Here is a 25231-nt window from a genome sequence, read left to right as displayed (position 1 = left end):
CCAAACGTACGAAGAGATGTTGAGAGTAAGCAATTCCAGCACATCCATGAGAAGCCAACAAGGAGCTTCAATGTAGGGCAACCAGTCTTGGCCCGCGACTACCGAACAGAAAAATGGCAGCCAGGAACGGTATGCACACGGCAGGGCCCACTAATGTACACAGTGGACGTTGGGGAGAGCATCGTGAGACACCATGCTGACCAGATCCTAGAGTCACAGGAACAAGTCACCCCCATGCCTCGCCCATACGTACCTGGTGATGAACCCGACGTACACAGAATCACAGAATCACAGAAACCCCACAGTGCAGATAGAGGCCATTTCGGCCCATCGAGCCTGCACCGACACATATCCCACCTGATCCCCGTAACCCCTACACCAACACATATCCCACCCTATCCCTGTAACCCCATGTATTTAATCCCCCTAACACTAAGGGTCAATTTATCATAGCCAATCAACCTAACCCGCACATCTTTGGACTGTGGGAGGAAACCGGAGCACCCGGAGTAAACCCACGCAAACACGGGGAGAATGTGCAAACTCCACACAGACAGTCGCCCAAGGCCGGATTCGAACCCGGGTCCCTGGCGCTGTGAGGCAACAGTGCTAACCACACTACAGGTAGCATCTACCCCAGAAACAGTAGCATCGGAAGCTGATGAATCAACTGACGACAGGGGGCCAGAATCGCCTCCGCACCAAGAGCAAGACACTCAGGAAAGGCGCTATCCAGAAAGGATCAGGAAGCCTCCCCAAAGACTGAATTTATAAATAGACTATTTTCAGCTAATGTTGCATGTTAAAAGTGTTAATTGGAATTAGTTTGATATTTAATTGTTAAATGAGTGTTATGGTACTGTTAATCTAAAAGGGGAGGAATTGTAATGTATGTACCTTTAAGGGGAGAATGACTTTTTACAGCTCCTGTATACTGTAGTACTGGCAGTGACCACACCTGTACATAAACCCTGAGTAGTGATCTGCACAGCTAGTTCTAGAGTAACCCTCATTCAGTAAACACCTGTTGAATCGTTCCCTGCAGTCTGTTGTCTGATTATTGAAGGACACAACATTAAGATACACAGACATAACAAATTCCATATTAACTAAGTTTAAAGCTTTCGAGTTAAGAGAGTAAAGCAGCAGAGGGTAAGCACCAGGGAGGGAGAGTGTGAGCACACACGTGTGTATTTTTACACTAAAGGTGATTCTAGCAGTGCAAATGATTCCATTTCACAGTTGGGCTCAGCTCTCGGTAACAGCAATTCATAGGAACAGGAGGATGGGATACGGAGTGGAGCTGTAGTAGGGGGTGATGCACAGCCAAATATAGAGGAAAACACAAGTCAGTCTGGAAGGCAGAGCAAATATGTAACGGCACAAGGGAGTATGGCAAGGCTGGATGGCATTTATTTTAATGCAAGGAGTCTTGCGAGTAAGGCAGATGAATTGCAGGTGTTGATGAACACATGGGAGTATGATATTGTTGCTATCACAGAGGTTGAGGGCGGGGCAGCACTGGCATATCAATATTCCGGGGTATAGAATCTTCAGGCGAGACAGAGGGGGGTGTAAAAGAGGAGGGGGTGTCGCAATATTAATCAAGGAGTCAATTACTGCTGTAAGGAGGGATGATATCTTAGCTGGTTCCTCTAATGAGGCCATATGGGTAGAACTTAAAAACAAAAAGGGGGCAAGCATTTTGCTGGGAGTGTACTATAGGAAGAAATAGAGGAACAGATATGTAGGCAAATCTCAGAGAAGTGTGGAAGTAATAGGGTAATAATAGTAGGGGATTTCAACTTCCCCAATATTAACTGGGATAGTCAGAGTGTGAAAGGCTTAGAGGGTGCGGAATTCTTAAAGTGCATCCAGGAGAGCTTTTTGAGCCAGCATGTAGAAAATCCTACAAGAGAGGGGGCGGTACTGGACCTAATTCTAGGGAATGTAGCCAGGCAAGTGGTAGAAGTGTCAGTAGGAGAGCATTTTGGTGACAGTGACCATAATTCGGTGAGATTTAAGGAAGTCATGGAATAGTACAAAGATGGACCGGAAATAAAGATTCTAAATTGGGGAAGGTCTATTTTAATATTATACGACAGGATTTGGCCAAAGTGGACTGGGATCAGCTACTTGTAGGAAAATCCACATCGCAAAGTGGAATGGGATCAGCTACTTGTAGGAAAATCCACATCAGGGAAGTGGGAGTCATTCAGAAAGGAAATAGAGAGAGTACAGCGCCAACATGTTCCCGTAAAGGTCAAGGGCGGGAACGAACAAGTCCAGGGAACCCTGGATGTCAAGGGATATACAAGAATGGATTAGGAAAAAAAGGGAGATTTTTGGCAGGTACAAAGGACTAAAAACAGTGGAAGCCCTGGAGGAGTATAGAAAGAATTCAGGAGAGCGAAGAGGGGGCATGAAAAAACACTGGCGGGCAAAATAAAGGAAAATCCCAAGGTGTTTTATAAGTATATTAAGGGCAAGAGGATGACCAGGGAAAGAGTAGGGCCCATTAGGGACCAAAGTGGCATCTGTGTGTAGAGCCGGAAGATGTAGGTGAGGTTTTAAATGAATATTTTGCATCTGTGTTCACTATGGAGAAGGAAGATGTAGGCATAGAAATCAGGCAGGGAGATTGTGATATACTTGAACAAATTAGTATTGAGAGGGAGATGGTACTAGTGGTTTTAGCGGGCTTAAAAGTGGATAAATCCCCAGGCCCTAACGAGAGGTATCCCAGGCTGCTGTGTGAAGCAAGGGAGGAGATTGCAGCGGCTCTGACACAAATTTTCAGAACCTCTCTGGCCACAGGGGAGGTGCCAGAGGAGTGGAGAACAGCTAATGTAGTACCATTATTCAAGAAGGGTAGTAGGGGTAAACCAGGGAATTACAGGCGAGTGAGCATAACATCAGTGGTAGGGAAATTATTGGAAAAAATTCTGAGGGACAGAATTAGTCTCCACTTGGAGAGGCAAGGATTAATCAAGGATAGTCAGCATGGCTTCGTCAGGGGGAGATCATGTCTAACCAATTTGATTGAATTTTTTGAGGGGGTGACTATGTGTGTGGATGAGGATAGTGCAGTTGATGTAGTCTACATGGACTTCAGTAAGGCTTTTGACAAAGTCCCATACGGGAGACTGGTCAAGAAGGTAAGAGCCCATGGGGTCCAGGGCAATTTGGCACATTGGATCCAAAATTGGCTTAGTGGCAGGAGGCAGAAGGTGATGGTCGAAGGTTGTTTTTGTGACTGGAAGCCTGTGTCCAGTGGTGTACTGCAGGGATCGGTGCTGGGTCCTTTGCTGTTTGTAGTGTACATTAATGATTTAGATATGAATGTAGGAGGTATGATCAGTAAGTTCTAAGATGACATGAAAATTGATGGAGTGGTAAATAGCGAGGAGGGAAGCCTCAGGCTACAAGACGATATACAGGATTGGTTAGATGGGCAGAACAGTGGCAAAATGGAATTTAACCCTGAAAAGTGTGAGGTGATGCATTTTGGGAGGACTAACAAGGCAAGGGAATACACAATGAACGGTAGGACCCTAGGAAGGACGGACAGAGGATCAGAGGGACCTTGGTGTGCAATACATAGATCCCTGAAGGCAGCAGGACAGGTAGATAAGGTGGTTAAAAAGGCATATGGGATACTTCCCTTTATTAGCCGAGGCATAGAATATAAGAGCAAGGAGGTTATGATGGAGCTGTACAAAACGTTAGTTAGGCCACAGCTGGAATACTGTGTGCAGTTCTGGTCGCCACACTATAGGAAGGATGTGATTGCATTGGAGAGGGTGCAGAGGAGATTCACCAGGATGTTACCTGGGCTGGAGCGCTTCAGCTATGAAGAGAGTCTGGACAGGCTGGGGTTGTTTTCCTTGGAGCAGAGAAGGCTGAGGGGGGACCTGATTGAGGTGTACAAAATTATGAGGGGCATAGATAGGATAGATAGAAAGGAACTTTTCCCCTTAGTAGAGGGGTCAATAACCAGGGAGCATAGTTTCAAGGTAAGGGGCAGGGGGTTTAGAGGGGATTTGAGGAAAAACTTTTTCACCCAGAGGGTGGTTGGAATCTGGAACTCACTGCCTGAAAGGGTGGTAGAGGCAGGAACCCTCACAACATTCAAGAAGCATTTAGATGAGCACTTGAAACGCCAAAGCATACAAGACTACAGACCAAGTGCTGGAAAATGGGATTAGAATAGACAGGGATTGATGGCCGGCGCAGACACGATGGGCTGAAGGGCCTCTTTCTGTGCTGTATAACTCTGAGTCGGCCATTCAGCCCCTCCAAACCTGTTCAGAGAGAGAATGAGAGTCCAGATTGGAGGAGAGAGAGAATGTAAAAAAGCTGATGATTGGAGGAGAGGAGACGTGTGTCTGAGAGAGCGCGAGGGTGGCGGGAGAGAGTTGGGATTGGAGGAGAGAGGAGAGTATTTGATAGCGAGCTTGTGATTGGATGAGAGAGGGTTTGAGAGTCTTCGAGGATCGGAGGAGAGACTTGGTTTGAGACAGAGCTGTTGATTGGAGGAGCGATGGAGAGTGTTTGATAGAGAGCTGGTGATTGGAGCAGCGAGCTCGAGGATAGGGGGAGCGAGACCGGGTTTGAGAGAGAGCTGGTGATTGGAGGACAGAGGGAGAGGGTTTGATAGAGAGCTGGTGATTGGAGAAGAGAGGGAGAGGGTTTGATAGAGTGCTGGTGATTGGAGAAGAGAGGGAGAGGCTTTGATAGACAGCTGGTGATTGGAGGAGAGAGGGCGAGGATTTGATAGAGAGCTGGTGATTGGAGGAGAGAGGGCGAGGATTTGATAGAGAGCTGGTGATTGGAGGAGAGAGGGCGAGGATTTGATAGAGAGCTGGTGATTGGAGAAAGCGAGCGCACGTTGCGAGAGCGGGAGCGAGATGGCGGCGGGTGTCGAGGCTCGAGCTCTGCCTCCTGTGGTGTCTCACCGGTCTGTTGTTTCTGTTGAGCAGATGAGTTTGAAACAACCCAACCCGGGATCCTGGGCAGTTTGACCAATGGCGAAATCCCAGCACTCGGCCCCTTGTGAAGGGCTTCTCAGGCCGGGGGTGAGGGAACTACAGGAACGGCACTGTGGCGGCAGCAACCGGCGAGGCCCGCGCTTGGGGACAGACCGTGTGAGGAAAGGGCGAGTGGCGACGGGCGGGAGGGCCGGGTGTGAGCTGCCAGGCTGATGTGAGGGCGGGCCGGGTGTGAGCTGCCAGGCTGATGTTAGGGCGGGAGGGAGGGCCGGGTGTGAGCTGCCAGGTTGATGTTTGGGGTATAAATTGGGTCCAATCGATGAAGTGGGAGTGAGGTGACTTTTACCCATTGAAGTCGGTATAAGCTGATCGGTATCGGACTGTCTCCGGCCAATCTAGCAAAGGCTGACCCCTCAAGAGCTGCCCCGCCCTGTGATAGCCTGTAGTTACCCGGGCCTTGTACCTTCAGTAGCGGGTATAAACAACAAGAACCATGAAGGGGAAATACCAATGTTGAAGGTACAAAATTGGTGCTTCCCAGGGAAAGAAATTTTAATTTTTGTTAAAATTAAGCATCCTTGTTAATGTTTAAGCATTTTATACTTAGCAATTAATAGATTTTTTTTAATTTGAAGAAGAAAAACAAAGTCTTATTTGGATTTTTAACTGACCAACCACACCATCACCCAAGAGTTACCTCAGTAGTTCATCTCCCACATCTAATCCCTCACCAGCCCAGTTCACAAAGGCACTCTACGCTCCACAGACCCAATTCATCGACATTGCAACTCATCCTTTCAAAGTGACTTTCTTCTCCAACCCTCCTAGTTCAAGTTGACAATATTCTCCCTCATCCTTCACCCCCCAACTTTAAACCTGGCACTCTTCACCCACCCACTCCCATCCCATCCAAGCTGGAATTTATCTTCCCTCAGTCGAAGGGCAGTCTTGTCCCACCCCAGTTCATGCTGGCAATCTTTCCTAGCCCAGAGTGCTGCTCCGAACTTTTCCCTGCTCCTCTTCCCCCCCCCCCACCCCCGCTACCAAAAAACACTGTTTACAACTTCTCCCCTGTTCTTTATTCTCACCTTCTTAACCTTCCCTTTCCCTTCCTACCCATGTGTGTGTCAACCAGTGGCTCAGTTGGTAGCACCCTCGCCTCTGAATCAGAAGGTTGTGGGTTCTAAGTCTCACTCCAGAGACTTGAGCACAAAAATCTAGACCGACACTCCAGTGCTGCACTGTTGGAGGTGCCGTCTTTTGGATGAGACGTTAAACCGAGATCCCATCTGCTCTCTCAGGTGGGCGTAAAAGATCCCATGGCACTATTTCGAACAAGAGCAGGGAAATTCCCAGTGTCCTGGCCAATATTTATCCCTCAATCAACATAACAAAAACAGGCGATCTGGTCATTATCACATTGCTGTTTGTGGGACCTTGCTGTGTGCAAAATTGGCTGCCACATTTCCTACGTTACAACAATGACTACACTTCAAAAAGTACTTCATTGGCTATAAAGCGCTTTCGGATGTCTGGTGGTTGTGAAAGACGCTATATAAATGCAAACCTTTCTTTCCTCCTTTACCCCAATTCTAGCATTGTTCTCTTCTCCAGTTAACCTGGCGATCTTCCCAGTCCCCGCCCTCAGCCCTGCTCGCTCTTACACTGATGGCATTGTTCGGGTGGGATGGAGGTGGAAGTTCTTCCACCAATGGACAATCCTGGAAACTACCGTGCCAGGCCAGGATACCGCGAAGTTACGGCGGGAAGGTGCTGAAGTAACTGTAGATTTTTGGCTCTTGCGGTTTCTGCTCATTCATTGGTGTGTGTCCAGTTTATTAATTCCAGGGTACTTTGCTTGATCGACAATGTGTTTAGTAAATAAAAAGAAAGCATCATTATCATGGGATTCCATGGACTGAGGGGTAGGATCTCTCCTATCAGTGTTATCTCTGTGCGCACTGCAGGATTTTACTCCGAATCACACGGCAGTGGATCCTGCACGGTTCACCGGCGCACAACAGGGTTTCTGTTCATCTCATGAATAATGATCACAAAATGCCATTTCGCGACAACTAGCAATTTGCTTCCGTGAACAAGAGGAGGATTAGGACCTGTGTTGGATTCAGTTTGCTGGTTGAAAATAGCAGTAGAATTTCCATCCATGTCTTAATGCGATCCTCAGGGAGCTTGAAAATCTTTTGGAAATTCTACTACGGACGTGATTTTATTTTTAGCAAGTTTTTGAAATTTACTAAAAAGCCGCTCGCGTTCCTCGTTTTGAATTGTTTGTTTCTTGTGTATCAGATACAAATTCTCAATTGTATCGCCGCTTTTCTTTGTAGTTTCATCGCGGTTGTGTCCGGCCCTTAAGCAGGTGTGTGCGCGCAGGTCACCCTGCCATGATCGCGAAATTCCTCGAGTCGGTTGCATCTCTTGTCTCATTCCCACTGACTGGAGTTTCTCCTTTCCTGAAATGGTAACTGTTTCACTGCACTCCGAGCCGATTCTCTCTCTTCTGGGCTCCTGAGGATGTCATCAAACTTAAAGTCTTGGCCCAGAAATACCATCAGCTACGCTCTTTCTCCGGGCTCAATATGTCATACACTCAGTATCATTTCCTGAAGCCTCTTCGTTATATTTTAGTTGCAACCCTAATGTAGCACCATACCAAGATATTTAAACAGAAACACCTCTTGTGGTGTTACCAGTAGTTGTGGATTTATTTACTCATTTCATCATTGAGCTAAAATGTTTATTCCTCGTTCTCCTCCATTGTTTGCAGTGTTGTGGACAAAAGCAGTAATAGTTTCTCTTCCCATTCACATTGGGCCAAAGAGTCAAATGAATTCTCTAATAAATAGTTAACAGTGGGAGCTCCCCTTCCCACAGTCTCACTATTGCTGGGTGGATAGTCGGGCTTGGGCTTAGCAATGAGGTCAGTACTGCACCAACTCAGTTTCCTCCCTGATAGCGTTAACAAGACACAATGGCAGCAGTGCCTGAGGTTTGGGGAGATTTACAATTCCTTGAAATTCAGGAAAAAAATTTCATTTACACCTCACAGTTTCTTCCCAAGGTAACCCTGATTGGCCATGGCACATATTGCATGAGCAGTCAATTCAATTCAATTTTATTTGTCATATATATGCAGCAGACGTGTGTACTGTACAATGAAATGTTGATTTTTACAAGTCCTCCCAACGTTGGAATAAATATGGCATAGCAATGATAATACTGATAGAAATACAGTAATAATAAATAAGACAACAGTAATAAATAATAAATTATACGTTCATGAGTCTTATGGCCTGGGGGTAGAAGCTGTTTCGAAACCAGCTGGTACGAGACCGTATGCTTCGTTATCTTACCGGACGGGAGCAGGGCGAAGAAGTTGTGGCTGGGGTGGCTCGCGTCTTTGATGATTCTCCGGGCCTTCCCCCGGCACCTCTCAGGGTAGATATCCTGCACAGCAGGTAGTTTAATTCCTATAGTGTGTTGTGCAGCTTTCACCACCATCTGTAGAGCCTTGCGGTCTGGCGGTAAAGTTGCCATACCAGGTAGTGATGCAGCCGGACAGGATACTCTCGATGGTGCACTGGTAGAAGTTGGTGAGAATCTGGAGGGCCATTCCCAATTTCTTCAGTCTCCTGAGGAAGAACAGGCGTTGGCATGCCTTCTTGGTTACGACGTCGATGTGATGGGACCATGTTAAGTTCTCCGTAATGAATACACCCAGGAATTTGAAGCTGCTGACCCTCTCCACCTCAGCCCCTTCGATGTAGATTGGGGTGTGTCCCTCCCCCTGCCACTTCCTGTAGTCCACGATCATCATCTTTGTTTTGCTGATGTTGAGGGAGAGGTTGTTGTACTTGCACCATTCTGCTAGGGCTCTTACCTCCTCCCTGTAGCCTGTCTCGTCTCCATCTGTGATCAGGCCTACAACTGTAGTGTCATCAGCAAACTTGATGATGGAGTTGGAGTTCTGCGTGGCCACGCAATCGTGAGTAAACTGAGTACAGAAGGGGGCTGAGCACACAACCCTGGGGAGCTCCCGTGTTCAGGATCAGTGTGGAGGAGGTGTTACTGCCTATTTTCACCACCTGGGGTCTGCCCGTCAGGAAGTCCAGGATCCAGTTGCATAGGGAGGTGTTCAGTCCTAGCTCACTGAGCTTGTTGACAAGCTTGGAGGGGATAATGGTATTGAATGCTGAACTATAATCAATGAACAACATTCTCACATAGGTGTTCCTCTTATCCAGGTGTGATGAGGCAGTGTGCAGTATAGTGGCGATGGCATCATCCCTAGATCTGTTTGGGCGGTAGGCAAATTGGAGTGGGTCCAGTGTGTCACGTAGTAAGGAGTTCATGTGGGTTTTGACCAGCCTCTCAAAGCACTTCATGATGACAGAAGTGAGTGCCATGGGGCGGTAGTCGTTTAAACAGGTTACTTTTGTTTTTTTGGGGACTGGAATAACCGATATCATCTTGAAGCGGGTGGGGACTACAGACTGGTACAGTGAACGGTTGAATATATCCGTAAACACGGCTGCCAGCTGGTCAGCGCATGCTCTAAGGACATGCCCAGGGATTCCATCTGGAACCGGTGCTTTGTGGGTGTTCACTCTCTTAAAAGTCTTGCTCACGTCAGCCACGGAGTTTGAGAAGACCCAGTCGTCCTGAGCCGCGGGCGCCCTTGTAACAGGCCAGTTGTTGTTGGCCTCAAACTGGGTGTAAAAAGTGTTGAGCTCGTCCAGGAGAGAGGCATTGCTGGGCATGACACAGCTGGGTTTCCCTTTGTAGTCTGTAATAGATTGTAGTCCACTCCACATCCTTCGCGAATCTGAGCTATGATAGTGTGACTCCACTTAATCCGTGTATTGTCTTTTTGCATTTTTGATGGTTTTTCTGAGGTCGTACCTTGATTTCTTGTACTCATCCGTGTCCCCAGAGTTGAATGCGATGGACCGTGCTTTTAGCATAGCACGGATATCGCCATTTACACATGGTTTCTGGTTGGGAAATGTTCGTACAACAATCCTCGGAACAACGTCGTCGATGCACTTGTTTATGAAACTAATGACTGAATCTGTATATGTGTTGATGTCATTGTCCGAGGCATTCCGGAACATATCCCAGTCAGTGGAATCAAAACAGACTTGTAACATAGCGTCTGATTGATCCGACCAGCGTTGTGGAGATCTCATCACAGGCCTTTCCTGTTTCAGTTTCTGCCTATAGGTGGGTAGCAGCAGGATGGAGTCGTGAATTGATTTGCTGAAGGGAGGGCGGGGGAGGGCTTTGTATCCATCCCGGAACGGAGTGTAAACGTGATCTAGTGTGTTCTTGGCTCGCGTTGGGCAGGTAATATGATGATGGTACTTAGGCAGTACTTTCTTCAGATTGGCTTTGTTGAAATCGCCAGCCATAGAAACATAGAAGATAGGAGCAGGAGTAGGCCCCTCGAGCCTGCTCCGTCATTCAGTGTGATCATGGCTGATCATCCAAATTCAGTACCCGGTCTCTGCTTTCTCCCCATACCCCTTGATCCCTTTAGCCTTAAGAAATATATCCAACTCCTTCTTGAATGAATATATTTAATGAATTGGCCTCTACTGCTTTCTGCGGTAGAGAATTCCATAGGTTCACCACTCTCTGGGTGAAGAAATTCCTCCTCATTTCTGTCCTAAATGGCATACCCCTTATCCTTAGACTGTGACCCCTGGTTCTGCACGCCCGGACCATCGGGAACATCCTTACTGCATCTCGCCTGGTCAGTCCTGTCAGAATTTTATACGTTTCAATGAGATCCCCTCTCATTCTTCTAAACTCCAGTGAGTATAAGCCCAATCTCTCATACGTCATTTCTGCCATCCCAGGTATCGGCCTGGTGAATCTTCGCTGCACTCCCTCCATGGCAAGAACATCCTTCCTGAGATAAGGCGACCAAAACTGCACACAATACTCAAGATGTGGTCTCACCAAGGCCCTGTACAACTGCAGCAAAACATCCATGTTCCTGTACTCGAACCCTCTCGCTACGAAGGCCAACATAACATTTGCCGCCTTAACCGCCTGCTGCACTTGCATGCTTACCTTCAGTGACTGGTGCATAAGGACACCCAGGTCTCGTTGCACTTCCCCTTCTCCCAATCTATTGCCATTCAGATAATAATCTGCCTTCCTGTTTTTGACACCAAAGTGGATAACCTTGCATTTATCCACATTATATTGCATCTGCTATGCTTCTGCCCAATCACTCAACCTGTCCAAATCATACTGGAGTTTCTCGGCATCCTCCTCACAGCACACACGCCCACCCAGCTTTGTGTCGTCTGCAAACTTGGAGATATTACATCACCGGACCTCAGGTAGGCAGGGGGAGGGGCCGGAGAGAGGGACAGAGGGACAGAGGGGAGCGGGGGAGGGAGGGACACAGACAGGGGTGGGGGTGGGCGACGGGAGGGGAGGAGGGGGGGCGGGGGAGGGGAGCGGGTGGGCGAGGGGAGGGAGAGGACATGACAGGGAGAGGGGGGACACGGGCAGGGAGACCAAGCGCCCCAAAATTGCCCTCGCGCCCCAAAATTGCCCTCGCAACGCGGGGCTCCCCAGCTAGTTAATGTATATTGTGAATAGCTGGGGTCCGAGGACCGATCCCTGCGGTACCCCACTAGTAACTGCCTGCCACTCGGAGAAAGACCCGTTTATTCCAACTCTTTGCTTTCTGTCTGCCAACCAGTTCTCTATCCAAGTTAATACCTTGCCCCCAATCCCATGTGCCTTAACTTTACACGCTAATCTCTTATGCGGGACCTTATCGAAAGCCTTCTGAAAATCCAAATACACCACATCCACTGGTTCTCCCTTATCTATTTTACCAGCTACATCCTCAAAAAATTCCAGTAGATTGGTCAAGCACGATTTACCTTTTGTAAATCCATGTTGACTTTGTCCGATCCTGTCACTGTTTTCCAAGTGCTCTGCTATTACATCCTTTATAATGGACTCTAGCATTTTCCCCACTACCGATGTCAGGCTTACCGGTCTATAATTCCCCGTTTTCTCTCTACCACCTTTTTTGAATAGTGGGGTAACATTAGCTACCCTCCAATCCATGGGTACTGTTCCAGAGTCTGTTGAATTCTGGAAGATGACCAGCAATGCATCTACTATTTCTAGGGCCACTTCCTTAAGTACCCTAGGATGTAGATTATCAGGCCCTGGGGATTTATCGGCCTTCAATCCCGTCAATTTCCCTAACACCATTTCCTTACAAATACTGATTTCTTTCAGTTCCTCCCTCATTAGACCCTATGTTCCCTGACATCTCGGGGAGGTTATTTGTGTCCTCCTTTGTGAAGACAGAACCAAAGTATGTATTTAATTGGTCTGCCTTTTCTTTGTTCCCCATTATAAATTCCCCTGATTCTGTCTGCAAGGGACCTATGCTTGACTTCACCAATCTTTTTCGCTTCACATATCTATAAAAGCTTTTACAAGTCAGTTTTTATGTTTCCTGCAAGCTTACTCTCATACTCTATTTCCCCCTCTTAATTAATCCTTTTGTCCTCCTTTGCTGAATCCTAAACTGCTCCCAATCTTCAGGTTTACTGCTTTTTTTGGCCAATTTATATGTCCCCACCTTGGATCTTATGCTATCCCTAATTTCCCTTGTTAGCCACGGTTGAGTCACCTTTTTTGTTTTATTTTGATGCCAAACTGGGATGAACAAATTCTGTAGTTCATCCATGCGATCTTTGAATGTTTGCCATTACCTATCCACCGTCAACCCTCTGATTGACATTCCCCAATCAGTCCTACCCAACTCGCGCCTCAAACCATCGTAGTTTCCTTTATTTAAATTCAGGACCCGAGTCTCTGAGTCAATTTCCTCACACTCCATCTTAATGAAGAATTCTATCCTATTATGATCGCTCCGACCCAAGGGGCCTCTCACAACAAGATTGCTAATTAATCCTTTCTCTTTACATAATTCCCAGTCTAAGATGACATATTGGTCCAGGAAACCATCCTGTATACATTCCAGGAATTCCTCCTGCACAGTATTGTTACTAATTTGGTTAGCCCAATCTATATGTAGATTAAAGTCACCCATGATAACTGCTGTGACCTTATTGCACACTCTAATTTCCCGTTTAATGCCATCCCCAACCTCCGCATTACTGTTTGGGGGGGTCTATATACCACTCCCACTAATGTTTTCTGCCCTTTGGTATTTCTCAGTTCTACCCATACAGATTCCACACCATCAGAGCTCATATCCTTCCTTACAATTGTGTTAATCCCCTCTTTAACCAGCAATGCTACCCCACCTCCTTTTCCTTTTGCCTGTCTTTCTTGAATATTGTATACGCCTGGATGTTGAGTTCCCAGCTTTGGTCACCCTGAAGCCATGTTTCCGTAATGCCAATCATATCATATTCGTTTACCTCTATTTGTGCAGCTAATTCATCCACCTTATTGCGAATGCTCCTCGCATTAAGACACAAAGCCTTCAGGCTTGTTTTTTTTACGCTCTTAGACCTTTTAGAATTATTATTTACTGTGGCCCTGTTTGATTTAAACCCTTGATTTCTCTGACTGCCACCTTTGTTTTTCTCCTTCCTGTCTTTTGCTTCTATCCTTGTTTCCATTTCCTCTGTCTCCCTGCTCAGGTTCCCAACCCCCTGCCATTTTAGTTTAAACCCTCCCCCAGAGCACTAGCAAACGCTCCCCCTAGGACATCGGTCCCGATCCTGCCCAGGTGCAGACCGTCCGGTTTGTACTGCTCCCACCTCCCCCAGAACCGGTTCCAATGTCCCAGGAATTTGAATCCCTCCCCCTTGCACCATTCCTCTAGCCACGTATTCATCTGAAATATCCTTCTATTTCTACTCTGACTTGCACATGGCACTGGTAGAAATCCTGAGATTACTACCTTTGAGGCCCTATTTTTTAATTTACCTCCTAACTCCCTATATTCAGCTTTTAGGACCTCATCCTGTTTTTTACCTATATCATTGGTACCTATATGCACCACGACAACTGGCTGTTCACCCTCCCCTTCCAAAATGTTCTGCAGCCACTCTGAGACATCCTTGACCCTTGCAGCAGGGAGGCAACATACCATCCTGGAGTCAAGTTTGTGGCTGCAGAAATGCCTATCTATTCCCTTTACAGTAGAATCCCCTGTTACTATAGCTCTATCCCTCTTTTTCTTCCCTGTGCAGCAGAACCACCCCTGGTGCCAGGAAGTTGGCTGCTGCTGCCTTCTCCTGGTAAGCCATTCGCTCCAACAATATCCAAAGCGGTATATCCGTTTGAGAGGGGGATGTCCACAGGGGACCCCTGCACTACCTGCCTGCGCCTACTACTGTGCCTGGCGGTCACCCATTCCCTTCCTGTCTGTGGAACCTTTACTTGTGGTGTGACCACCTCCCTAAACGTGTTATCCACGACGTCCTCAGCATTGCAAATGCTCCAGTATGTATCCATTCGCAGCTCCAGCGCCGCAATGCGGTCTGTCAGTAGCTGCAGCTGCATACACTTCCCGCACACATGGTCGTCAGGGACACCGGAAGTGTCCCTGATTTCCCACATAGTACAGGAGGAGCATACTACGGCGCCAGGCTGTCCTGACATGACTTACCCTTTATTTAATTCAAATTAAATTAAATCAAATCAATACCACCAATCTACAATTTAATGATATACTCACGGGCCCTTGTTTACCAGCAGTCCCCGTTACACCAGAGACCCCAGAAACTATAAACCACAGGATTTAAGTTTGGAAAAAAGGAGAAAGAGAAATACTCACCAACAAATCTCTTACCTGCTTTCTGGTGACATCACACTTCGATTACTTTGTACTTCGCTCTCTGATTGGTAAGCCTACCTGGTCCTGGGCTCGCTTTTTGTACTGCCGCCGCTCCCGCTCCTCACAGGTCCGCTCAGCCGCTCTGAGGCCTACCTGGTCCCGGGGCTCGCTTTTTGTCCTGCTGCCACTCCCGCTCCTCACAGGTCCGCTCAGCCACTCTGAGGCCTACCTGGTCCTGGGGCTCACTTTTTGTACTGCCGCCTGTCCTGCTCCTCACAGGTCTGCTCAGCTGCTCTGAGGCCTACCTGGTCCTGGGGCTCGCTTTTTGTACTGCCACTGCCGCCGCCCTGGTGCGCATTCCCCTGCCAAATTAGTTTCAACTCCCCGCGAGGATATTTGCTCCGAAACCGTCCGGCCTGTGCAGGTCCCACCTCCCCCAGAACCGGTCCCAATGCCCCAGGAATCTAAAGCCCTCCCTCCTGCACCATCTCTCCAGCTACACATTCATCTGCATTATCCTCCTATTTTTATACTCACTACTGGAAATTACTACCTTTGAGGTCCTGCTTTTTAATCTCTGAGCTCCCTGAAATCTGCCTGGAGGACATCATCCCTCTTTCTACCTATGTTGTTGGTCCCGATATGGACCATGACCTCTGGCTGTTCACACTCCTGCTTCAATGTTCGGCAGCCGCTCGGTGACATCCTTGACCCTGGTACCAGGGAGGCAACATACCATCCTGGAGTCACCTCTGCGGCCGCAGAAACGCCTGTCTGCTCCCCTAACTCCTAACTATCGAATCCCCCTACCACTATTGCTTTCCCACTCTTTTTCCTCCTTCCGCCCCCCCCCCCCCCCCACTGTACAGCTGAGCCACCCGTGGTGCTGCAGACTTAGCTCTGGCTATACTCCCCAGAGGAACCATCACCCTCACCAGTACTCAGAACCAAATACTGGTTGGAGAGCAAGATGCAGTCAGGGGACTCCTGCACTCCCTGCCTGGTCCTCCTCTTCTGTCTGGTGGTCACCCATTCTGTTTCTGCCTGCACACTCTTTAACTGCGAGATGACCACCTCCTAAAATGTGCTAACCACGAAGCTCTGAGCCTCACGGATGCATCACAATGAGGCCAGCTGCTGCTCAAGCTCCAAATCCCGGAGCTCGAGCTCCTCCAGCTGACAACACTTCCTGCACATGTGGTTGTGCAGGACACAGGAAGCGTCCTGGAGTCCCCACATGGCACAGGATGTGCATTCCACGGGACTGAGCTGCCCTGCCATGCCTTTACTTAATAGACTATTTACTATTTTTGTTACACTCGTGGGGCCGAAGCCCCATTAAGTGAGTGTCTGTTCCGAGTCTTAACGTGGTTCGTCCACGAGTTCACATCCAGCGATTACACACAGACCAAAGAAAGACCGAGTACTCGGATGTTAAAGAGGACAGGGTGATTTCTATGTTATAGACCAGTTACAGGTGGCTCCTGAATGACCAAGCGTGGCTTTCACCTCAAAAAAAAAAGTGTCGTTGGTTAGTTCTCTTAACTTTATACCCCAGTCATCATTTGATGGTTGTGCAACATTATACATAACATTCACAATCGTAACAATGGCTGAACAACACATTGTCGCTAACCCCCTTTTAACATGAATAGCATTATTACATGCAAGAACTATATACATAAAAACTTAGTGTGCAACTAATTATAACGTAGAGACAATACACCGGGAATCAAATATCATTAAATATCTGTAACATTTCCAATATTAATGCTATTGTTAAACTGGACATTTGCTTAGAGAAGGTAATGAACCTCTCAATCTTTAAAAATTGCATGAGTATTATTTAATTCGAGCCATTTGCCTCTGGCTCCCATTACAAAACCAAAAAATTCGATCGATGCTCCCTTCGTCATCTCTATGATCAGTGGTTCCAGATGTTTATATTTTGTCACTTTTTCCGCCCACGCCTTTTCGAGTGCCCTATTATTATCCTCAAAACGCACTGTCACATCAACCACCGCCACTTTATCCTCTTGTGAAAATGATGTCAGGTTTCCACAGTTGTCCATCTTGAGTTATAAATCTGGGCTCAGAATGTATCGTCCACTCGTATTTGGACACTAGTTCTTTTAACTTATCTTGAATCTTATTATGACATTTAATTCTCGCGTTCTTAACAGCGGGGCATCTTCCTGATATATGTGCTAACGACTCGCTCGCCATTGAGCAACGTCTACAAGTTTTATTCGCATGCTTGCGACCATATGAAAGAGTTAACCTTGTCGGATAAAGGTTACACCAACAATAATCCTATAATGTATTGTGATTGTTTACGAATGTACCCAGTGTTCATCCAAGAGTTAGATACTCTGTCATCTCTATAATAAAGAATACCGGATCCTTGGCATTGAAGTTCTGCCCACCTAGCAAATTCCCATTTCCTCCAGTCAGCATATCTGTTGACTGGTTTATTGACTTTTTTAGTTCCACAAATAGCTCTCATCATCTCATCCAATGATGGCTCCGGGGGTCTGAACCACTCCCTATCCTGGTTCACCAACTCTCCGTTCGGCTCCTCAGGAATACTTGGTAATCCAAATTGATAGTTGTCATGGGAAGATTGAGATGGAACAGATTCAAAAAACCTTTCAATCTCCGTAAGGGATTTCAAATTCCTGAGCCTCGTGATGTTTTCTTGATTATTTTTGCCACAATATTGGAAGGATGCTTTAATAATTGTGTCGTTAGATCTTTCAAGGGATTCAAGCTTTCTAATTATTGCAGAAGGAATTTGTATTTCAAGCTTGGGCAGCCCGAGGCCTCCGTCTCTGCTTCTTGCATATAAGATACCATCTGTAACTTCAGCTGGGAGATGAAGTATCTCCTTTGCTGCCTTTTTAATCATTAAATCCAAATTAATAAGTGTATTCTGTGATACTTCGGTTAATGTAAGATGATAAATCCGTGGGATCATATGAGTTTTCAAGATTTCAATCTTCTGTGTTGGTTTTAATTCAACTTTCTTTAGGTTCTCTACCCATATACAGGAAAAGTTCTGATATCCGGCACCGACGGGACCGGCGTGATGCCGATCTATCAAAAGTTCCGGAGTGGTGAACGGATTATCTACCCAGGCTGTTTTTAACTAAGAAAAATTTAAAAATCAAGAAATGTGCAATACACAGTGATTAGGTACTCACCTACCGAATGTTGTGTTAAATGGATGATGAAAGATGCTTGATTAAGTACAGTACTGCCAGTTGATGGTAATCCATAACTCTTTATAAGTTTTGTTTTACTGTTAAATTATTAAACGACTTAAGTCGTTTATAAGTTTTGTTTTACTGTTAAGTCGTTTATAAGTTTTGTTTTACTATTAACAGTAAAACAAAACTTATAAACGACTGTGCAGTGCACCAAAACTTAAATGACTGTACAGTATAAAGTACTGTACGGTGGTTGACTGTACACTTATTCCAAGCCAACTGGTTCATCAGGATCATGCACTTCAACAGATTCTTCAGGCACTTCCAGTGCTCCAACTCTTTTGGAAGCTTTCTTAAACATGTCCCGGATGTCTGCTTGCTTAGTGGACTCTTGCCTTCTTTGCAGAAAGGTAGACTGCAGAATATGGAGCTGCATAACTTCTTGGGCAGAATAGCAAGAACGGCTTTCAGCAAATTTGATGAATGAAGCAAGATCTGCTGCAGCTTTAGCCCAAGAAATCTTGTTCACTTCAGAAATCTCATCGTCTTCATTTTCCATCACACTTTCCTTTTCTTTCCTTGGATTCAAAACATTCTCCATTATTTCATCATCACTTAGCAAATGCATGACAGCACCTTCTCTATCGGCACCAACCCACTGCTCAATATCACATTCACTGAGGTGACGTAGAGGGTTTGCTGGGCCTACATCTTTCACCATGTCAGCCATTTCCATGACTGCAGTCTTCCGTGGACGAACATTGAACCCACGAAATTCCTCCTCTGAAGAAGAACCTTCAGCAAACATTACAGAAGGCCACAATTTGCACCAGGCTTGTCTCAAAGTGTGACCTTTCACCAATTTCCAGGAACATGCAACATTAAAGATGGCATCTTTAAGATTGTATTGTAGGAACGGGAGTTCCTATCCAAAAAACGAAGTCCAACGCAGTGAAAAGAATGAATCAAATTTTAATGAACTCAATACTTTAACTTTTAACTTACAGGAACAGAGGTCAGCAGGTCTGTGTCTCCTCACAGCCTTTCTCAGAAAAGCTCTTTCCAACTGCCAACTGACGCCATGACGTCATCACGTTTTCCGTGCCAACTGGGGGTCACGTGATCGGCGTCGTGATCGGCGTCATGACTTCATCACGTGAAAATACAAGAAGCTGCACACAGCTTAAAGGTGCACCACTGGGTGTCTAAAGGAATTATTACAGTTTATTCGATGTCTCTTGATGGCTCTGCCACAGGCGCCCCCCCAGAATTCTCTAACAAACAGCATCAAACGTGTAGGAGGTTTAATTATTCTGCCCGAACGACTGCGAATTTCGGACGCTGGATCGTTATCAGCTGGGCCCACATTTGGCTGTGTCTGAAGCGGTACATCTGGGGTGGAGGAAACCGTAGCAGAAGGTGTAGATGAGGATGACGTCGAAGCAGGCAATTTAATAGGCCGCTTCAGGATTGGTCTAGCAGCCAATGGCGGCTGAGCGACAACCACCGGTTCACTCCGATCCAGATGGGCTGGTTTAAGTCGATCGATGGAGATGGTATCCGGTTTTTCTCCTATTTTGATCGTAAAATATTTCTCCCCCAGTGCAATAACCCGAAACGGTCCATCATAAGGTGGTCTGAGTGTATCTCCATGAGCATCCCGCCGAATAAAAACATAATCGGAACTCATAAGTTCTGCCGGAACATGAGGCCTCTGTAGATCGTGATGTGAAGTTGGAATAGGCAGAAAATTCTTTGCCACCTCTTGATGCAGAAGAAGCTGCTGAGCAGGTGACCATGATTCTGTATGTGAAGGGAGGAAATCCCCTGGTACTCGAAGCACCTGACCGTATACTAATTCAGCTGATGAAGCCTGGAGGTCATCTTTGGGGGCTGTACGGAGGCCTAGCATCACCCAAGGGAGTCTGTCCACCCAGTTGGAACCACGCAAACTGGCACGGAGGGATGCCTTTAAAGAACGATGAAATCTTTCACATAAGCCATTTGCTTGTGGATGGTAAGCGGTGGTACGATGCAGTTTGGTACCCAAGCCCTGTGCAACTGCATTCCATAATTCTGACGTAAATTGAGGACCACGGTCAGAGGAGATATCAGATGGCACACCAAAACGGGCCACCCACGATGAAATAAATGCCCTGGATACGTCTGCTGTGGTAGTAGCAACCAAGGGAATCGCCTCTGGCCACCTGGTAGTACGGTCTACTATTGTCAGGAGATGCATAAAACCCCGAGACATGGGGAGGGGGCCCACCAAGTCCACATGTATATGGTCGAAACGGCGTTCAGGCACTGGAAAGATGGCCCTTGGCGCCTTCGCATGACGATGAACCTTCGACTTTTGACAGTCCATGCAATTGTTTGTCCAGTCACGAACGTCTAAATGCATCTCTTTCCACACAAACTTACGGGACATAAGTCGTTGTGAAGCTCGCATCCCTGGGTGTGATAAGCCATGTATAATATGAAATATCTTCTTGCGCCATTCGACTGGCACAATTGGTCGGGGCACTCCCATGGATATGTCACACAACAGCGTGGTTCCTGCTGATTGGAACATAACATCGGCTACCCGCAAGCTAGAAGGCATGGTCCGATACGCCTGAACTTCAGGATCCGCCTGCTGTTCTTTCGCCAACCCGACGTAATCAATTCCCAGGTGAATTGTCTGGACTGGGGCACGTGACAGGCAATCAGCCACCAGATTATCTTTGCCAGGCACATGTCGCAAATCCGTTGTAAATTTAGATATGAATGTAAGGTGGCGCTGTTGTCGGGCTGACCACGGCGCCACCGTTTTTGCCATTGCAAAAGTAAGTGGTTTATGGTCCACAAATGCCGTAAAAAGCCGTCCTTCTAAAAGAAAATGAAAATGCCAGATGGCCGAAAACAAGGCCAGCAACTCCCTATCAAAGGTGCTATATTTTCGTTCGTTTTTTACGCAATTGGCGGCTAAAAAAGGCCAATGGTTGCCACGTACCGTCAACCCATTGTTCCTGCACTTCCCCGATGGCGTAATCGGAGGAGTCTGTAGTAAGGGCGATGGTTGCGCCCGGGAGTGGGTGTGCAAGCATAGTTGCAGCTGTCAATGCTGCCTTGGTGTCCAGGAATGCTTGGTCCATCTGTGGTGTCCAAATGATAACCGCTTTACCCGACTTCCCTTTAAGTGCTTCGTACAGCGGCTGCATTAATTGAGCTGCCTTGGGGACAAAACGGTGATAAAAATTCACCATCCCCAGGAACTCCTGAAGAGATTTAATTATATGAGGCCGCGGGAAAGCCGTAACTGCCTCTACCTTAGTGGCCAGTGGTACAGCGCCTTCTGAGGTGATCCTGTGCCCTAGAAAGTCAATGGTGGTTAACCCAAACTGGCATTTGGCTAGATTTATAATGAGGCCATGTTGGCTGAGAAGGGCAAAGAGTGCACGTAAATGAGCCATGTGCTCATCCTTATTTTTACTAGCAATGAGTATATCATCCAAGTAAATAAAAATGAAAGAAAGGTCCCGTAACACGGAGTCCATCAGCCGCTGAAAAGCCTGAGCTGCATTTTTCAATCCAAACGGCATGCGTAGGAACTCAATAAGGCCAAACGGTGTGATAACCGCCGTCTTGGGGATGTCTTGAGGGTGTACAGGAACTTGATGTATCCACGGACGAGATCCACTTTGGAAAATATCGAATTGCTGGCCAAATGAGCCGAAAAATCTTGTATATGTGGTATTGGATACCTATCCGGCCTAGTGGCTTTGTTAAGGCGTCTGTAATCCCCAGAAGGTCTCCATCCGCCACCCGGTTTGGGTACAATGTGTAATGGGGAAGACCAAGGACTGTTGGAGCGTCGGACAATCCCAAGGCGCTCCATAATACGAAACTCTGCCTTTGCGGCCACAAGCTTTCCGGGTTCCAATCTTCGTGCACGAGCGTAAACGGGCGATCCCGTTGTGGTAATATAATGCACCACCCCGTGCTTCGCAACTGCTGCCGAGAATGTAGGCCTGGTGAGCTCTGGGAATTCACCAAGTATGCGCTTAAACACGTCTTGCGATGGAACCGCACAGGCAACCGACCAGGAGACAGCAGTACTGTGGTGACAAGGAACTGCATGGAAGGTAGACGCATTAATGAGTCGACAATGTTGGACGTCGACCAGAAAACCATAGGCACAAAAAAAATCGGCCCCCAGAATGGCCTGTGATACTTTAGCCGTTATAAATTCCCATACAAAACGTTGACCTCCAAGAGTTAAATTAACTGTCCGTTTACCGAATGTACGAATGGCCGCACCATTGGCTGCCTCAAGGGAAGGGCCGTGACTGCCAGATTGTAGGTCCAGCTTTGAAACTGGCAAAATACTGCACTGAGAACCAGTATCACACAAGAATCGTCGCCCGGTTCCGGAATCAGTAACATAGAGGAGTTTTCCTGCTGAACCGACTGTCGTGGTGAACTGGGTGTGTTTATCACCCCCTGTCTTCTTCGAGGCTTGTGAGTCTGCTGGAGCCTTTTTTTCAACCCAACTGCAGGGTGGACGGCAGCGTCGAACCCTGACGCCAAAACGGGCGTGGTACATACATAAGCCTGACGAAGGAGGGCTGGATTTTGCTCGCGTAGGAGAAAGAGGCCTCGTAGCTGCGCAACTTTGCTGTATGACCATAAAAGACTTATCTGCCTCTGCAGCCAGTTCGGCACAGTCCGTAATCATAGAACTGGCCAAGACTGCCTGAACGGGCTCGGGTAGCTGACAGAGGAAGAGCTCTCGAAATAAAAAACATTGGGGCTCCGAACCCAAAAGCGTGAGCATTTGGCTCATCAATTCTGATGGTTTTGAGTCCCCAAGACCCGGCATTGCGATAAGCTTGCGTGCCCGTTCCGACTTAGCTAAAGCATACACTTGTAGTAAACGTTCTTTTAAAGCTGAGTACTTCCCCTCTGCCGGTGGATTCCCCAGGATGCTGACGACACGTGAAGCCGTGGCGCTGTCCAGAGCTGAAACCACGTAATAATAACGGGTTGAATCTGCTGTAATGTCCCGGATACCAAACTGGGCTTCTGCTTGGAAAAACCATGCTTCTGGTTGCTGTTCCCAGAACTGCGGCAATTTAAGGGCAACGGCGTTCGTATTCATCATGAATATCTCGAAGAAAGTTGTCCAACGAGGTCGGGGTCACCAATGTAGGAACGGGAGTTCCTATCCAAAAAACGAAGTCCAACGCAGTGAAAAGAATTAATCAAACTTTAATGACCTCAATACTTTAACTTTTAACTTACAGGAACAGAGGTCAGCAGGTCTGTGTCTCCTCACAGCCTTTCTCAGCAAGTTCTTTTACAACTGCCATTTCCAACTGACGTCATGACGTCATCACGTTTTCCGTGCCAACTGGGGGTCACGTGATCGGCGTCATGACGTCATCACGTGAAAATACAAGAAGCTGCACACAGCTTAAAGGTGCAGTTCACAACTGCACCACTGGGTGTCTAAAGGAATTATTACAGTTTATTCAATGTCTCTTGATGGCTCTGCCACAGTATTCCTTCTGAAATGCCTGAATACCTGTATTGTCATCTTGGCTTATCAGTCTACGTAGGAAGTCTTTCTTGTAATGACACTTGAGATTTTGGATAACGCCCTGGTCCATGGGTTGTATGAGAGAACTTACATTTGGTGGCAAATACATGGTGAAAATATTTCCAGAAACCAACTCGGATTCATGCGGATGGGCTCTACAATTATCCAGCAATAAAATGCATTTGCTATCTTCAGGTTTCCTTATTCTACGGAAATGTTCCCTCACAGATGGAGCGAAAGTATGATGGAACCAATTTGAAAAGATTTCCTTATCCATCCAAGCATTTGCTTGAGCTTTGTACTCAACAGATAAGTGCCTCACATTTTTAAATGCACGGGGATTTTTATACTTCCCAATGACGAGAAGTTTAACCCGGTGTGATCCAGCAGCGTTCGCACATGTTAGCACGGTTACACGATCTTTATTTTTCTTGTAACCTGAAGCATTAGCCTCACTAGCCCCAGCAAGTGTTGATTCTGGCAAACACCTCCAAAATAAGCCCGTTTCATCGGCATTGTATAGCTGTGCTGGCGACAAATCATGTTGCTGCACAATCCGATTGAAATAATCGCAGTATTCTTCTGCGGCGGATCAGAAGAGGCTACCGGCAGCGTGGGAGGGTGAGACTCCTGATGCAGGGTTTCTGAGGTGTTCCGAGTTCCGCTGGCGCCAAGAGGCCGAGTAGTGGCAGTTTGTAGAACTACCCCCACTGACGAACTCGGCAACCGTTGGAGACTCGGACTCAGAACCGGCAACATTGCCGGTTACTCAGGCGCTGTTTTCGGGGGGTGAATTCTGCCGGTAGAGCGAGTTTTCCGGACATACAACCTCCGGTTAAACCAAAGTTTTCTTGTATTAAGTTTTGCAGACCATTTGTCCTCGGTGACTCCTGCCCACGGGTCTATTCGAGCTCCCAAATATTTCTCAATACCACCAGGGGGAATATAACTCACCGGACTACCATTGATGTTCCAGTTATCTTTATAATTATATAGAAAGGTCTTCCTAAAATAACTAAAATGGAATCCGGCAGTCTTTTTATATTAATACAGTTAGACTATCCTTTATCCGAAAACCTCGGGACCAGCCGTGTTTCGGTTTTCGGAAAATTTCGGATTTCGGAAGGTGAGTGAAAACACTTCGGTTTTCAGAGTAATTCGGTTTGCGGGAGTGCGGATAAAGGATACACTATCCCTTATCCGAAAGGGTGGGGGTCGGGGGTGGGGGTCGGCAAGGGTGGGGGTCGGCGAGGGTCGGGGTCATGCGCACGACTTACGCTGAGCGAAAACACTTCGGTTTTCAGATTAATTCGGTTTTCGGGAGTGCGGATAAAGGATACACTATCCCTTATCCGAAAGGGTGGGGGTCGGTGGACCTTATGAATACCTGAGTGGGATAAATAAAGACTATAAATACTGTAGTTACAGGGATAAATACTGTAGTACAGTTTATTTGTAAGGAAAACATTCAGTAAAACTTCAAACATGTACAGGTACAAACTAAGCTAAATACCTGTACATAAACATGCAATAAAGGTACATTACATCTGGCTTGAGGATCTTGGAGAAGAGGGTACATCAGTGTTGTCATCATTGTCATCAGGTTGGAGTTGGACATCTGAAGATG

General features: G+C 46.9%; 1 pseudogene across 1 annotated transcript in view; it reads left to right on the top strand.

Moving 5' to 3' along the window:
• Positions 1–6073: 6073 nt before the first annotated feature.
• The window catches only part of LOC147104936 (uncharacterized), a 108600-nt pseudogene continuing 89442 nt past the window's right edge, over positions 6074–25231 (top strand). Inside the window, exons 1-2 of the transcript XR_015072407.1 lie at positions 6074–6817; positions 8969–8998. The product of XR_015072407.1 is annotated as an uncharacterized LOC147104936 (transcript). The remainder of the gene's footprint in view (positions 6818–8968; positions 8999–25231) is intronic.

Source organism: Somniosus microcephalus, chromosome 19 (genome assembly GCF_052327205.1).
Source record: "Somniosus microcephalus isolate GS21.2 chromosome 19, FLI_Smic_1.0, whole genome shotgun sequence".
Classification (NCBI taxonomy): Eukaryota; Metazoa; Chordata; class Chondrichthyes; order Squaliformes; family Somniosidae; genus Somniosus; species Somniosus microcephalus.
This window is presented reverse-complemented; position numbering and strand designations above follow the sequence as displayed.